The following is a 15,553-nucleotide window of genomic DNA, read 5'->3' on the forward strand; positions in this document are numbered from 1 at the left end:
GAACCTCAGGGCTGTACAGGGGCGACACCCGATGAAGCCATGTGTATGTGAGAGGGAACATTGGGGAGGCTGGCAGCCCCCTTCTGTGTTTGGGGTCAGCAGATATTTCCTTCTCCTCTCAGGTGGCCTCACTAATTCTACTCTCTACTGGCCCTTATCTTGCCCTCTGGTGCCTTTGTCACCGACCCTTCTAGAGCGACTCAGCCCTGTACATCTTGTGGACCAGTCTGTCTCTTCTCCCAGTCTGTCCCTCACTCTGCAACTTACCCTCCTTGCCCCTTTGCCTCTGGAACAGTTCCATGGGTCAATGTCCCTCTTAAAGCATGACTCTTGGGGGAAAAACAAAAACAAACAGCATTCGTCATTTAGACCATTAGATTGTAACCCTGAGAGTGTACTTAGCAAACCACAAATAGAATCGAACAGAACAGGCCCAGATAGCCTCCCATATCCTGGGTGTCTTATTTCTGATAATGCAACTGAAGTCGGCATTAGGGCTTTGGGGACCCCGAGTGCAGGGCTTACCTGTTGAAGTCAGTCAACCAAACACCATCCCTCCTTCAGTTCAAAGAAAAGAAAAATGTCTGTTTATGTGAAGGTGGGAAAACAAACCTGAAGCAATTCCAGTGGTACAAAGGGACATAAAAGCAAGTGCGCCTCCCACCGTTTACTCACTCCACCAGCAGCTCACCTCCTGAGACAACCAGTGGTACCAGTTTCTTGCATCCTTTGGAAGATGTTCTAAGCACATTCTCCATCCCATTTTGCTTTTTGCCTTTCTTTTTAGAGACAAGTTCCTCACATGTTATTACATGTAGATTTACTCGATTCTTTTTGGTGGCTACCTCATTCTTTTAGATTTCTGCACTGTTTTCTATTGAGTGGATGCCCATTGTTTATTTCACCAGGCCTCTGTTGATGCTGTTTCTCTCTTTTGCCACTGTAGTGAGGCTCCTTGTACATCTGCCCTCGTACACAGGTGTGAGTCCATCTGTGGGCTGAGGTCCTGGAGGTGGGCTTTGCTGGATGAGGGAATGATAAGCAGGTGAAATCTATACACATGGTCAGGATGCCCTCCAAAAAAAAGTCATACTGGTTCTACTAGCCACGCTGTTCAAGAAGGCCTTTGAGCCCCACATCTTACAGTTCAACCTCCGCATCACGGATGAGAAAACTAACCCAGAATGGATGAAAGGGACTTGCCTGAGTCCTCGTCTTCCTGACAAACCCCAGAGAGAATCTGTCACCTGACTTGGTTCTTCTTCCTAGATCAGCTGACCAGAGCTCCCCCCCAGCACCTCTTCCTTCTCCAGTCACATGTGGGTCATCCCCCCTCTTTCCCACCACTCACATGGCCCCCTCCCTATGCATTTGGGTTGCTAGGATTCTCAGGGGGGTCGCGGTCCCTTGGGGACAAGTCCTCTGAGCATTTGCAGAAATTTATGTTTTCCTACAGAGTAAACAGTAAGCAATTGGTCCCTCTGAGGTTTTTTTGTTTGTTTTTTTAACTTTTTGAATGGATAATATGTTCATGGCTAGAAAATCAACCAATATAAAAAACCATACAATGAAAAGTTCTACTCTCCCCCGTCCTCTTTTGGTCCAACAGCAGCACCTTCCCCAAAGCTGTAATCTCAGTTATTGGTTTCTTCCAAAGTTTCTTTATGCAAATACAAGCAAAGGTGAACATGTGTTCTTATCCCCGTGCAGTACTTTGCACCTTGCTTTTATCACTTTAATGTCTTAAAGTTCATTCACAGCAGTGCATCAAGAGCCTTCTCATTTGTTTTACAGCCACATAGTATTTCATTGTAAGGGAATTCTATAGTTTATTTAACTAATCCTCTCTTGATGGATGCTTGGGTTGTCTCCCTCCCATGTTTTGCTACTACAAACAGTGCCTTTTTGAATAACCATGTACATATGTCATTTTGCACGTGTGCAAGTTTCTAATTTTTGATTGGAAAATGGGATGAAGCCGGGTAGGGAAACCACAGAGTCTTGTAAGAATTGCAACGAGAAAAATAAAGTTTGAGAACCGCTGCTGGGACAGGTGCCACAGGTCCTTGTGGCAGCAAGTGTACCTCAACGTCTTACGAGAGTTACCCCGTGACTCTGGCTCTGTGCAGCACCTGCTTGCACCTGGGACCCGTGGGCTGGTGGTCTTCATGTAGTTTTCCTTTCTTCTTTTGTTGTCTTGCCTACTTGGAATTCTTGGAGTGAGCACGCCAGTCTGAGAAGCTTCTGCTTTTTCCCGGGACTCAGAGGAATGCCGGGTTGGTTGTGGGATTTCTTTCCCAGGAGTCTGCCCACGATGGTGGGCGTGGGGCGCTGAGCATTTACCTTTAGAGCCAGTTGAGCAGATTTAGCAAACACTCTTGGAAGCAACTGCCTTTCCCATCAATGCTTATTTGTTCTTTATGATGCAAAATGATGCTAGCCTCCATCGAAAAAGAGAAAGCCTCCTCTTGTAAGCGCTCTCGGACAAGAGAGCACTTGTTTCGGAGTCATCTGCAAATGCATGTGACCTGGAGACTCTGTGGGAAATGCCTAACTTGTGCAGCCTTGGTGTCCAGCTGTTCTTTGGGGCCGTTTGAGGGGTTGTGTTCCAAATGTCAGAGGCAGAGGGCCCAAGCTTTTCCAGCACAGCCCACAGTTGGAAATGGTGCAAGCCTCATATTCGTTCTTTGTGTTGGAGAAGAGGTTTCCAGACCTTGTTCATGAGTTAATGAATGATTCAAAATTCCAAGCTCCATGCCGGCTTCCTGTGTTTCCACAGCCGGTGTCAGTGTGTTTCCGTGTTATCTAGCGCTCAGGAAATACTGTGCCCAGATTGATGCATGCTTCTATCTAGGTTATATTCCTGTACAGAGAGTCACCCTCTGGTTTCAGCAACCTACCTTTGTGCCCAGCGTGGGTCTGTACCCATCTCACCTTGCTCTCAACTTCCCCTGGAGCCTCTCTCCTCCCTCAAGCCAGAACAATTTTATTTATTTTTATTTAAATCATTTATCTATTTTAAAATTAATTTTTATTAGAGTATAGTTGCTTTACGATGTTCTGTTAGTTTCTGCTGTACAGCAAAATGAATCAGTTACACGTATATGTACATCCCCTCTTTTTTATTTAGATTTCCTTCCCATTTAGGTCAGCAAGGCAGAACAGTTTTAGCCTCGTGGATCAACCAGCCTTGGCTGGTCCTGGGTGTGTGACTTTAACTTCAGAGACTGGCTCTCTGACCTTGAGCAAGTGACTCAAGCCTTTCTGGGCCTCAGGGGCTCATCAGGATCAAGGGGATTAAAAAAACCCCACCGGCTTCATAGCAATTTAGGAATCAGTGTTTCTGAGGTGCTCAGTATAATGCCTGCACGTAATGACTATCATTAGATTGAATATTTACTCTTCTACTTATTGTTAATTAAGAATTATTTATGACCTGTCTTTTCCCTCTCCACTTTTTCATAACTCTGACCTTGCGTTATTAGCTGAATGGATTGAGTCTTTTTTGAACTCTGGGACTTAGACTCATGGAGTCCTCCTCAAAGGAAAGCTTAGCAACTACTTTATTTTTTACAGATTCATTGAGATGTAATTTACATACCATACAATTTACCCATTGCAAGCATACAGGCAGATGATTTTTATAAATGTACACAGCTGTGGGGCCGTTGCCACAACCCAGTTTTAGAATACTTTTATCACCTCCCAAGTTCCCTTGTGCCTGTTGGCAATCAGGCCCACACCCACCCCAGCTGCAGGCAACCACTGATCTGCTTACTGTCTCTAGTTTTCTAGAATTTTCATATAAATGGAATATGTCTTTTGTGTGCTTTTTAAAAATACCCAGGCCTGGGCCCTGCCCCAGACTAACTAAATCCTATCTCCAGGGCTGATAGTCTTTTGCAGACTTTTGTCATTTTCTTTAACTTAGCATAATGCCTTTAAGGTTTATCTATGCTATTGTATTTTGTTCCCTTAAAAAAAAATTATTTATTTATTTATTTATGTATTTATTTATGGCTGTGCTGGGTCTTTGTTGCTATGCACGGGCTTTCTCTAGTTGCGGGAGAGCCGGGGCTACTCTTCATTGCAGTGTGCGGGCTTCTCATTGCGGTGGCTTCTCTTGTTGTGGAGCACGGGCTCTAGGCGCACAGGCTTCAGTAGCTGTGGCTTGCGGGCTCTAGAGCACAGGCTTAGTAGTTGTGGCGCACAGGCTCAGTTGCTCTGTGGCATGTGGGATCTTCCCAGAACAGGGCTCAAACCCGTGTCCCCTGCATTGGCAGGCGGATTCTTAACCACTGCACCACCAGGGAAGTCCCTTTTGTTCCCTTTTATTGCTGAGTAGCTATACCATATTTTATCTATCCTAATAACTATATAGTTGGAATTTTTTTTTGATGGGAAAATGGGGAGAAAGAAGAAAATTGGGAAAGAAGATCTTTAAAAGTATAGTAGTGTTCATACTCTAATTTTAGAAAAGCAGAAGATATTTTGGGATGCAGATTAGGGGAAGTAAATGAATCAGGAAAGGGGTGGACCAGGATCTGAAGCATTGACAGTGGCTTCTCTGCGTGGTTGGGACCATGAGTGCTTTGTGCTTTTGGCTCTTCTTTTTCTTTTTTTATTTCTCTCTTTTTAAAATTTTTGGTAATAGTTTTGAGATATAATTCACACATCACACATTATACCCATTTAAAGTGTAGGATTCAGCCAAAGCAATCTTGAGGGAAAAAAAACAGAGCTGGAGGAATCAGACTCCCTGACTTCAGACTATACTACAAAGCTACAGTAATCAAGACAATATGGTACTGGCACAAAAACAGAAATATAGATCAACGGAACAGGATAGAAAGCCCAGAGATAATCCCACGCACCTATGGTCAACTAATCTATGACAAAGGAGGCAAGGATATACAGTGGAGAAAAGACAGTCTCTTCAATAAGTGGTGCTGGGAAAACTGGACCGCTACATGGAAAAGAATGAAATTAGAACACTCCCTAACACCATGCACAAAAAAAACCTCAAAATAGATTCAAGACCTAAATGTAAGACTGGACACTATAAAACTGCTAGAGGAAAACATAGGAAGAACACTCTTTGACATAAATCACAGCAAGATCTTTTTTGACCCACCTCCTAGAGTGATGGAAATAAAACAAAAATAAACAAATGGGACCTAATGAAACTTAAAACTTTTGCACAGCAAAGGAAACTATAAACAAGACAAAAAGACAACCCTCAGAATGGGAGAAAACATTTGCAAACGAATCAACAGACAAAGGATTAATCTCTAAAGTATATAAACAGCTCATGCAGCTCAGTATTAAAAAAACAACCCAATCAAAAAATGAGCAGAAGACCTGAATAGACATTTCTCCAAAGAAGACATACAGATGGCCAAGAGGCACATGAAAAGCTGCTCAACATCCCTAATTATTAGAGAAATGGAAATCAAAACTGCAATGAGGTATCACCTCACACCAGTTAGAATGGGCATCATCAGAAAATCTACAAACAACAAATGCTGGAGAGGGTGTGGAGAAAAGGGAACCCTCTTGCACTGTTGGTGGGAATGTAATACAGCCACTATGGAGAGCAGTATGGAGGTTCCTTAAAAAACTAAAAATAGAACTACCATATGACCCAGCAATCCCACTACTGGGTATATACCCTGAGAAAACCATAATTCAAAAAGACACATGCACCCCAATGTTCACTGCAGCACTATTTACAATAGTCAGGTCATGGAATCAACCTAATTGCCCATCGACAGATGAATGGATAAAGAAGATGTGGTACATATATACAATGGAATATTACTCAGCTATAAAAAGGAATGAAATTGGGTCATTTGTAGACACGTGGATGGACCTAGAGACTGTCATACAGAGTAAAGTAAGTCAGAAAGAGAAAAACAAATACCATATATTAACGCATATATGTGGAATCTAGAAAAATGGTACAGATGAACCAGTTTGCAAGGCAGAAATAGAGACACAGATGTAGAGAACAAATGTATGGACACCAAGGGGGGAAGGCAGTGTGGGGTGGTGGTGGTGTGATGAATTGGGAGATTGGGATTGGCATATATACACTAATATGTATGAAATAGATAACTAATAAGAACCTGCTGTATAAAAAAATAAAAATAAATAAAATGAGATGCCAAAACAAAAGAAAAAAGGGAAAAAAAAGAATGCTCCTTGGTGCCACTTGTTGCCGGGCTGCATCCTCATTAAAATAAATAAATAAATAAATAAAATAAGTGTAGGGTTCAGTGGCTTTTCGATATATTCACAGAGCTGTGCTACCACAAAGAATTTTAGAACATTTTAATCATACCAGAAAGAGAGCCCTTGCCCTTACCTGCCACCCCCTGGCTCTCCCCCTTCCCACCCCCCAGCCCTAGGCAACCACGAATCTATTTTTCAGTCATAGATTTGTCTATCCTGGATATTTCATATAAATTGAACCATACAGTACGTGGTCTTTTGTGACTGGCTTCTTTCTCTTAGCATAATGTTTTCAACGTTCATCCATGGTGCAACTTGTAGCAGTAATTAATTTCTTTTTATTGCAGAGTAATATTCTGTTGTATGGATATACCACATTTTGTTTGTTCTTCAGTTGGACATTCGATTTGTTTCCACTCTTTGGCTGTAATGAATAATGCTATGTCATCTGTGTTTTGTCACTTTTTTCCCTCTAAAATATGCAAGGTACTGCTTTTGAAATTCGAAACAAAAGACTAAGATTTGGGGGAAAAAAAGATGTGGGTAACAAAAGCACCCTGATAAGAAGTGACTAAGGAATCTGATGAGTGTGTTTTTTCTTATCACGTTAGCATCCAACAGCCCACAGTACATGGAAGGGAAATCACTGAGTGTGCTTGCATCCTACTGTAAGAGAGACAGGTGGGGAAAGAAAGAGGCCTTGAAACCCATAAGACCAGACCAGGCCGAGGAGAATCAGGAAAATGCAGGGGTTCCGACTGTGGGTCTTCGGACCAGCCAGATCTGCCGCTCATTGCCGTGTGACCTTGGGAGAGTCACTTAATATCTCTGAGACTTTACTGATAAACCCGAGGGAGTGATACTTCCCTCATTGGTTGTTATCATAAGTTATTTTGCCTCTTGCCTCTCCTAGGGAAGCCTTTGTAGGATCATTCTCCACCCACTGGGTGCTCCAAGCGCCTGGGGGAAGGTTTAAAACATACCCATGCTGGGGCTTTGCCAGCCTTGGAGAACAGTTAGCCTGGGGCATGGCCCAGGCCTGGTTATTTTTAAAAAGCTCCCCAGGAGAGTCTCTGTGCAGGGCACATTACACTAGACCCTAGATGGAGATGAGGTTAGAGGTATTTTGGTCAAAGTGCTTTATTTCACAAGTGGACAACCGAAACCTGGAGAGCCCTTTCCGGTGCACTGGGGCCTAGGACTCAGTCCCGAAGTGAGGGGCCAGCAGGAGGGGGAGGGAGAAGGGCCCTCCCTGGCCTTGGGGAACTCACCAGAAAGGAAAAGTGGGCAGTATCTGTGGTGTGGAAGGGAGGCTTTTCTTTCTAATCAATAAGCAAACAGTTCCTGGAGTTGCCCAACCTGGCCACAGAAATGTTTGCTGGGTTGCAGCTGGTGGGAATGATCAATTATCACCTTTATTCAGGTGGGTGGAATGTTTGTGTATTTAACACGCAGCGCAGGGATAATAAAACTCTTCCAATTTAGTGTGTAAGCCAGAGGGCTTCTTGTTCTTTTTGATGAAACCAAACCAGCTTCTCTCCCTGTGACGGCGAAGAGGTCCCTGTCCACCTCTGCAGCAGGCAGGTGGTGGTATTCACTTGCTTCCCCGCCTCCCTTTTTTAAGTGAATGGAGATGAGGCTCCTTGGCAGTTAGCCTCCACCCTGGAAAACTGAAGCCAAGCCTTCGGTCTCGGACTTGAGCAGAGAAGCTGCCCCTTCTTCTCCAGCGGAGCCACCAGAGCCCCACTGAGGCAGGAATATTGAGATTAAACAGAGTGAGGTTTTATCAGTGGGCTCATTTCTGAACCATCCAGGAGAGGCCTGGAGAGGCAAAGGATTTAAAACTGAACTCTTTTCTGGCCTTGATCTGAAGGAGGGGAAGGGGACTGGGGAGACCCTCTAGCCCTTCTAGACTGGAAGGACAGGAGCCTGCGCCACTCCCAGGCCTGAGTGGGACCCACAGGCTGGTGTTACTCTCATTCCACTAGAATGTGAGCCCCAGGAGGGCAGGGATCACTACCTGTTGTGTTCACTCCTGGGTCTTCAGCACCAGAACAGGGCCCAGCACGAGAAGGTGTGCGGTGCCAGGCAGGCCACGGCACTCTGCTCCTTGCTGCCCCACGCTGCCATGTGGCTCAGTGCCTTGCTCTGGCACGCAGCCAGAAGCTGGGACCATCTCTTCAAATGCCTCTTTTTGAGGCCTTCCCTAAATGCCCTTTATTAAGTTGCCCCCTCCAGCCCTGCTGCTGCACAGAGCCTTGGAACCCCTTTACCTGCTTATTTTTCTCTGTTAACACTTTTCATTACTGACACTTAATAATTTTTTTTTTTTTTTGGCTGTGCCACAGGGCATGTGGGATCTTACTTCCCCAACCAGGGATCGAACCCGCACCCCTTGCACTGAAGTGTGGAGTCTTAACCACTGGACCACTAGGGAAGTCCCTGACACTTAATAATTTATTTGTTAATTATCTCTTCCCCATTGGAATGTAAGCCCCACGAGGGCAGAGCTGTGCTTTGTTCACTGCTGTATTTCCCAGGCCTTAGAATGATTCTTGGCAATGAGTAAGGGCTCTGTAAATATTTGTTGAAGAAAGAATCCTCGAATCAGTCCCTTGAAGGAAATGAGGATGTCTCCTTTTACAGAATGGGGAAAATGATGCTCAAGGGAAGTCAAAGTAACTTGCCTACAGTGGCACCTAAGAAGCGAAGCTGGGATGTGACCTTAACTCAGTATGACCCCGTTCACACAGATGTAAAACCATAAAAGTATTTGCATTGGCTGTTAACCAACTGTGGAAGTGCCATTTATGACATTTTTCGTGGGGCTGATTACGATCAACATCCATGGTGTTTGCTGTCTGAGAACTAAAACAGTGCTAGCCCGAGCAGAAACACGATCTGGGAGCAGACATGCGCTGCCGGAGTGACCCAGGCAGCATGAGGAACCTTAAGACAAAGGGGGAAGAATCCAGGGTGATGGATCACCCCCTCATCCTGTGGGCTCCCCCTTGCAGGGGCCTGGGTTAATTTGTCCTTCATCTGCAACCTCACTGTTTTCTCTGCGCACTGATGCCCCCCCTCTCCACCCCAGTGTCGTTTTTTTTTTTTTTTTTTTTTTTTTTTTTTTTTTTTTTTGCTGTATGCGGGCCTCTCACTGTTGTGGCCTCTCCCGTTGTGGATGGAGCACAGGCTCCGGACTCACAGGCTCAGCGGCCATGGCTCACGGGCCCAGCTGCTCCATGGCATGTGGGATCTTCCCGGACCGGGGCACGAACCCGTGTTCCCTGCATCAGCAGGCGGACTCTCAACCACTGTGCCACCAGGGAAGCCCCACCCCAGTGTTTTTTAATTTAGTTATTTTTATTTATTTATTATTTTTGGCTGCGTTGGGTCTTCGTTGCTACGCGTGGGCTTCCTCTAGTTGTGGTGAGCGGGGGCTACTCTTCGTTGCGGTGTGTGGGCTTCTCATTGTGGTGGCTTCTCTTGTTGTGGAGCACGGGCTCTAGGCACATGGGCTTCAGTTGTTGTGGCATGTGGGCTCAGTAGTTGTGGCTCGCAGGCTCAGTAGATGTGGTGCATGGGCTTAGTTGCTCTGTGGCATGTGGGATCTTCCTGGAACAGGGCTCGAACCTGTGTCCCCTACATTGGCAGGCAGATTCTTAACCACTGTGCCCCCAGGGAAGCACCACCCCATTATGTTTTGATGGAAACAGAAGTGGAGGAGACTTTGGTCCTTGCGTCCCACCCAGGCAGCGCCCGTTGTTGACATCTGTTCTTAGGGTGTGAGTTAAATGAAGATGGAGCCCACTTATAATTTGTTCTGGGCAAGGACATGCTGGGAGGCTGGGAGAAAGAACTCAATAAGCTTCATGAAAGTAAACTTCTCATCCCTGGGATCCCATGGGAGCTGCTGGTCTACAAGGGCAATTTGATGGGGTCCGGGTGCCCCAGCCAAGGATGCCCTGGGAGCATAGTATACGGGCTCTGTGGACACACCTGCAAGTTGTACTTGCACAATGTGATATTCTGAGCTGCTCAACTTCCCCAGAAAAGTGTCTGGGAGTTAAGTTGGCTGATCAGTGGAACTCTGATTTATTTCAGCTTATGTAATGTGGTGGCCTAAGGGGGAACATTCTTGAATCTAAAGTTTAAAACTTCCTCCTTTGCTTGGCTGTCTGACCGTCCTTACGTTTTTCTGAGACCCTGGAGCTGGATTTCCAAGGTGCCGAATTCATTCAAAGAGAGAGGGAGGGAGTGAGTGTGTGTCAGGGGAAGATGGGGTCAGGGAAACTTGGCTATTTTTATTCTGGTTACTCTCCACCTGTCCCATTCTGTTGTGTGAACTAACTTCCCTGTGGCCACTCAGCTAGCAACTAGTCTCGCAAATGGTTTATCAAACCAAGAGCCAGGCTGCCTGGTGGTTAAGTCCTGATGGGGCATCAGACCACAGGCTCTGCCACTTCATAGCTGTGTGGCTTGGCCAAGTCTCTTCACTGAGGCTTCTGAGACTGCTTCCTCGTTTAGAAGCTAGGGCTGCTGGAGTCTACCCCCCAGGGCCGCCGCTATGTCTAGTCAGGCTGTCAGGTTGTGTTACTGTCCATAATTCTCAGTAGCAAATGGACACACATAACTGGAGACTTATCAGGGCTCAGAAGATAGTCTTCCTAGTGCAACTTGAATCTCTTCAACATCCCCCGAGTGTGGACAAACTGGAGGCCTCATCATCCTTTCCCTCCCATATTTAAAACATAAAATTATTTTTCTGCTGAGCGTGGGTGCCCATTAAACTTGGAATGGTTAGTAAATTTGTGGACACCCACCAAAGGAAGACATTCTAAAATCGCCCAGTGCCATCAAAGAAAATGGAACCTAGAAAGAAATTTTCTAGGAGGTGGTACCTGTGGAGAATTGTGGCTTTGTGGCTGGAGTTACAAACACTGCTGCTTACTGGCGAGAAGGGACTCCTGCCCAGCTAGATGACACACGTCTGTCTCCTCAGGGTGCTTTTCATCCATCAACTTAGACTTCTTGTCCTTTATCTTGAGTATTTAAGTTAGAAATCAAAGCCCTTGATTTGGGGGTACACAATGGCAGTGTGGCCCCGGGACCTCCAGGAGCCTCAGAAGGCTCTCTGATCTTGCCCTCGAGGTTGTGTGTGTAATTTTCTCTTCCAACGCCGAGGTCCAACGGTCCTTGAAACAAAGGTAAATGCAGTTTTCTTTGGTGTTAGCTATGGGAAATGCCTTCTGAGGAGTGGGAGACAAGCCATAAGGTACCCCTTTGTGTGTGGTGTGGGGAAAACACTACTTTCAAGTAGTTGCTTCTAAGAGACTGGGTTATCCCACTCATTACCAGATAACTCAACTATGGTTAGCTGGCTTTGATAGCAGGCCTCGTCCTTCTATCTCCCTGAAATATATGGAGGCTTAGGAGACTGTCTTGTTCCTACCCACTCACATTCCAGCTGGGTGGGGGTGGGAGAAGAAACGGGACCCTTCAAGCAGGACTGTTCGTGGCACAATGGCAATTCCAAGCAAAGAATGTTGCTGAGCGCTCAGAGCCTGCCCCAGGACCAAAGAGCTTTTCGTGGACTTGGAGCTAATTTTTCTTTGAACTTCAGTCATCTCTTGCAGAGTGAAGAAGTAGTAGATTAAAACTACTGCTTCTGCCAGAATTCGCAAGAAAATGGGGCACTTGTAGGATGAATAACAACATAAAAGAGTCACGGTGCGTTAAAGATACTTTTTAAGTCACTTAACTTTTGTCGTTTTATAAAGTTATTTACTGTAATTGTAACACACCATATAATACAAAAACATTTAAGGAAAGCACGTTTCAAAAAACTGCCTCCAATCGTACTTTTTTCAGTCTTCCCTCCACCTCCACTCAAATTACTGCTAACCTCCTGCTGTGTAGAATTCCTGCTGTTCTAGAATGTCTTTTTTCATTTTTGTTTCTCCATGATAAGTATTCCATCCCCATTTTGCATATGGGAACAGTGGTGAGGAACACTCACTCTGGGATCCGACAGCCCGGCCCCTCCTCCCACCAGCCTTTAATTCAGGGCAAAGAAAATAGGGATGGTGATGCCTATACCTAAGGGTGACTGCGGACGGGGGATTCAATCTGAAAACTGGATTTAAAGAGCATAGGGCAAGGGTCTGGCTTGTAGAGACAGGCACGAGGAAGAATGGTTAGACATGTGAACTCTCAGACTGCCTGGGTCCCAATCCTCATTCTGCCACTTAACTAGCTGCCTCAGGCTCTGCATCTCTAAAAAGGGGATGCTGCTGGTAGCAACCTTGAAGTGTTCTGGGATTACACGAGTTAATATTTGTAAAGTGCTTAGAAGAGAGCCTGACACGTAGTGTTGTCACTTGTTTAAATATTAAGAAAATAGTGAATAAAAGATAGTTGAAGCTGTTAGTTGAATGTGTAGTTTTTGATGGTGATAATGATGATATGGTGTTGAAAAGATCTTCCCGTTTAGAGATGGCCATTCGGTTCTTGGCTCTCGTCACTGGGATTAGGTTTCTAAACCAAGTGACCAAATAACAAGTTTAGGAAAGGACAAGCTGACTTAAAGAATACTTCATCCTTTGCTAGCTTTATTTTTGTTTAACTTTTTATTGTAGAAATGTTCAAATATACCTAATTCCCATGTACTGATCCTCTGGTTTCTACAGTTCGCCATTCTTGTTTCCTCCTACATGCTGGCATTAGTGTTCACCGTACCCTGAGATGCTGCCTAGCCCTTGCCAGGGTTGAAAGCAAGCTTCTCAGAGCCTTCCCGGAGCTGGAGATCCCCTTGGTCTTTCCTATAATTTCTAGTTTGTCAGCCCAGGGGCTCAGGTTGCACAGAAAGATAATGAGCACCTGGAAATTCAGGTTGAGCCTGCCTGTCATGGGCACACTACTTCTGTCACTTCTCAAAGGGCGGAGCTTAACCACCATTCAGACGAGATGCCCCAGAGCAGGTTAAGAGCCTTGCATTAAGTTATTTGCAAAACCATTTTCATTTTTTCAGGCCACCACCCTTGGCAAGTCCAATCATGCTTGTCCCAACTGCCCAGGTTTGGGCTGGCTGGGAAAAGGAATTCATTGTGAAAAATGAGGGCAGCTCTTGTTACCTGCTAATATGACAAACCCCCAACACAGTCCGGTGCCCCCATTACTTCTGCTGGGGTGGGGTTGGGGGAAGGTTATTGGAAAAACATTTTGTTTTGCTAGTTTGAAAAGAAATTCCTATTTTAGACTTAAAGGGTAGTATCTGCCCATCCTTTAAGGATTTTGTGTTTCTTCTTGCTTCTGTTGTCATTTTTTGGTTCATCGGTTCATTTAGCAAATGCTTGTCCTCTAGCTTGTCTACTCAAATGCACAGAAATCATCCTCATCCCTTTCCACTTGCTTTGTTCTTTCACTTTCAAAATGTGATCACATTCACTGTCTTGGTTAATCCTCACAAAACCCGGAAGAGGTGGGCTCACTCAGTGGTGGAATCCTTCGGGATCCAGTAGAGAAAACTGAGGCCCAGAGAGGTTAAGCATTTTTCTTAAGGCCACTCAGTAAGAACATGGCAAGGGAATTCCCTGGTGGTCCAGTGGTTAAGACTCTGCGTTCTCACTGCTGAGGCCCCGGGTTCAATCCCTGGTCGGGGAACTAAGATCCCACAAGCCTCAGTTTCTTCATCTTCAAATTGGGGATAATCATGGTACATATCCCCTCCGGCCCCCAAACATGGTCTTACTTTCGCTGGCAAGATTGGGGCTGTTGGTTTCAGAAAAGTTTGCAAGGGTGGCCCCTAGTGGAAGAAATGAAAACTGCAGTCTAGACATCATAACTGGCTTTAGGGCTTTCTGGCAGAGACCTGATCCTTACGCATTTTAAGGTGTCTAGCCGTGCAAAATTGGCACAAAAGTAGGAATTTTTGTAAAAGATCTCTTGGACAAAATCGAACGCCCACTGGAAGAATGAGGGGGCGATTATTTGAAAGGGAGGAGAATAGGCCAACTTGAGAGTTTCCCAGAAAGAACTGTTTTATCGACTGTTCCTTCTGCCTGAAAGGCCCTTGAGCCAGGTTTCTGCAAGGCTGGCTCCTTAGGTCTCAACTAAGACGCCTCCAACTTCACAGAGGCCAGCCCTCACCATCCAGTATAAGTTACACCCTCCTCACACCTTCCTCTTCCCCTGTCACTCTTGTATCACCTTCTTTAATTCCTTTATATCCAGCATGTGTCACTACCTGAGATTTGGTTTTGTTACATGTCCATCTCTTCCACAACAGTGTAAGCTCAAGGGGAGCAGGTGCCTTGTCTATTTGTTCACAGAATTTTTTTCATCCTTAGAGCCCAGCACAGTTTCTGACAAATAGTTTGATGGAAGCCTGTTGAACGAATGAGTCTTTTAGGACTCTGATGTTTAGTGCAGACACTTTTCACCACAGCTTCTCCAGCATTGGGTATTAATACTTTTAAAGTTTTAATACTTTAATAACTATAAAACTTTAAATAGTTTTGTCTCTAAGCCACTGATCCTAAGTTCCCCCACCCAAGTAGTTCTCTTCTGTCTTTTGCATTTGTCTTGCTGTGTTGTATGTTCAGGTAGAAGACTTTCCTATGAAATCTTCATTGTCTCCCTTAACTGACACTGATGAGTTTCTCCACTGGGCCTCAGATTGCAAGCAGGCATTACCTCTCAATGCCTCGGAAAATAAGCATATAATCAGTACTTAGTGAATATCACAATTATCTATGTCTTTTGTGGAAAATTGAATAAATGATTAGCCAAAGCTATGTTTGTTTTAAAATTTTTATTTAATAGTGTCTATTATGTGCCAGGCACTGTTCTATGTATCTTTTCTTTTCTTTTTTTTTGGCCACGTCACGTGTGTAGAGTCCTAACCACTGGATTGCCAGGGAACCCCCATGTTCTATGTATCTTAAAACAAGCCTAGTAGGTAGTTGCTATCGATGACTTCATTCTACAGATAGGTAGACTGAGGCACAGATTCAATGACTTGCCAAGGTCACAGAGCTAATAAGCAGAGCTGGGACTTGAGCCCCACCCTTGCCAGGGAAAATAAGACCATGTTTGGGGGCGGGAGGGTAAGCACCATAATTACCCTCATTTTGAAGATGAAGAAACTGAGGCTCAGAGAAGTTAAAAAATTTGCCTAAGTCCTTACCCTTAACCATGTAGCTGTGATGCCTCCCTCTTATTATCTGCCACTGTTTACTGAAATGTGAACTGTTTATTTAAATGTAGTTAATCCACAGCATCTCACTGTACCTAGGTCTCAAACTTTTGGACTCAGTAG

At 44.9% G+C, this 15,553-nt stretch overlaps 1 protein-coding gene across 3 annotated transcripts in view; it reads left to right on the plus strand.

The window, feature by feature from the left end:
- CDH1 (cadherin 1) overlaps window positions 1–15,553 on the plus strand; it is a 107,434-nt gene that overhangs the window by 62,303 nt on the left and 29,578 nt on the right. The window lies entirely within an intron of this gene.

Source organism: Phocoena sinus, chromosome 19, assembly GCF_008692025.1.
Source record: "Phocoena sinus isolate mPhoSin1 chromosome 19, mPhoSin1.pri, whole genome shotgun sequence".
In the NCBI taxonomy this organism is placed as follows: domain Eukaryota; kingdom Metazoa; phylum Chordata; class Mammalia; order Artiodactyla; family Phocoenidae; genus Phocoena; species Phocoena sinus.